Genomic DNA, 1,685 nt, shown 5'->3' on the forward strand with positions numbered 1-1,685 from the left:
CATCAAGAAGATTCATATATAATCTATCTGGGGTGAATCCAAGATTTCTCACACTATTAAAGTTGAAGCCCGGTCCAGGAGTTCATATGGGGGGAAGAGCAACGCAAGGCACTGGAAGATATCAAGCAGTACTTGGTCTCACCACCGGTATTTGGTCCCTCCTCAAACTGGTAAGTCGTTTAAACTATATTTATCAGCCGATGAAAAGAGCTATTGGGTCAGCTCTGGTCCAGGAGTTCGAGGGAAAGGAACGAGTAATTTATTATGTCAGTAGAAGACTTCTGGACGCCCGAAACAAGGTATCCTCCAGTGGAGCGGTTGTGCCTATGCCTTTACTTCTCATGCACCAAACTCAGGTACTATTTGCTGTCGGCGGAATGTGTGGTCGTATGCAAAGACGACGTGGTAAAATACATGCTGTCACTGCCGATTTTGAAAGGAGGAATCGGCAAATGGATCTTAGCTTTGTCAGAGTTTGACCTTCGGTATAAATCGGCGAAAGCCGTCAAGGGTCAGGTCATGGCCGATTTCGTCACCCAGCGGGGGGGGGCGGCGGGGGCCGGCGAGGTGCGGGGCCGGGCGCGCGGCCAGGAGCGCGGCGCGCTGGGGAGGCAGGCGTGCGCGGCCAGGGAAGGAAGGGGAAGAGGAAAACGGAAGGGAGGGAAAGAAGAAAGGAGAGAGAAAGAGCAAGGGAAAAAGGAAAGGAGGTGAGATAAAAAGGAAAAAAAATTGGAGTAAAAAGGGAAAGATTAAATTGCGTGAAGAGTTAGAGAGAGATGGCGGGGATTGCGGAAGCAGTTGCGGGTACGAGCGTGACGGTCTTCCGACCAGCACGCATCATGTCACGCGGAAAGGAAAAGAAAAAGAACGGACGGTGGTCGGCTTTGGTGCTGGGACGGCGAAATCGTCGGGAAAATGGAATTTCGGAGCTCAAAGGGTGAAAAGATTTTGAAAACGATTTGTAACGAGTGATTTAATTTGGTGAATTTTACAGGCGTTACAGTCTCCCTCTGCCTCCACCAGCCTGGCCCCTCCCTCCCTCTAGGAGGCCGGTGCCGACCCGGACCCTCCTTCCCTCTCCACCGGCCTCCTCCCTCCCTCCCTGGCCTCCCCTTCGCTCGCTCCTCACCTCATGCCTGAGGCGAGGAGCAGAGGCGGGGCGAGGCGCGGAGGCAGCCATCGAGGCACGGAGCGGTCGACAGGATGCGACAATAAGATCTGGCTGATGGAGCGAGCGGCGACGGGATCCAGCGAATAGAGTGGCAGCTGGATGTAGGTTGGCGGCAGGATGTGGGTTGGGCTCGGGCTGGCAGGGTGCGGCTCAGGCAAGGTGGGATTTTTTTTTTAATTTTTTAAAATCCCTTAGTACCCGGTACCGACCGTAGCGGTACTGAGGCTATTTCTCTAAGTAGTGGAGCCAACTAATCCCACGCGGATTGGTTTCAGGATATCACACCGGAGTACAATCGGCATCACAAAGTACGATCGATCTGTTATACAGTACTATTTTCCATCTATACTACACGGAAACGTATCCCTAGAAGCCCTACCATACCATGCAGCAGATGTATCCAAGGAAGCAAAGCTGCAAAGGAGCGACGTCAATATATATAGAGAGAGAGATCGTAAAGCAGTCATCGTCGTTGAAGGAAACCAAACCAGCAACCCTCGAGAAGACGGAGACG

Source organism: Setaria italica, chromosome VI (assembly GCF_000263155.2).
Source record: "Setaria italica strain Yugu1 chromosome VI, Setaria_italica_v2.0, whole genome shotgun sequence".
NCBI classification, from domain to species: Eukaryota; Viridiplantae; Streptophyta; class Magnoliopsida; order Poales; family Poaceae; genus Setaria; species Setaria italica.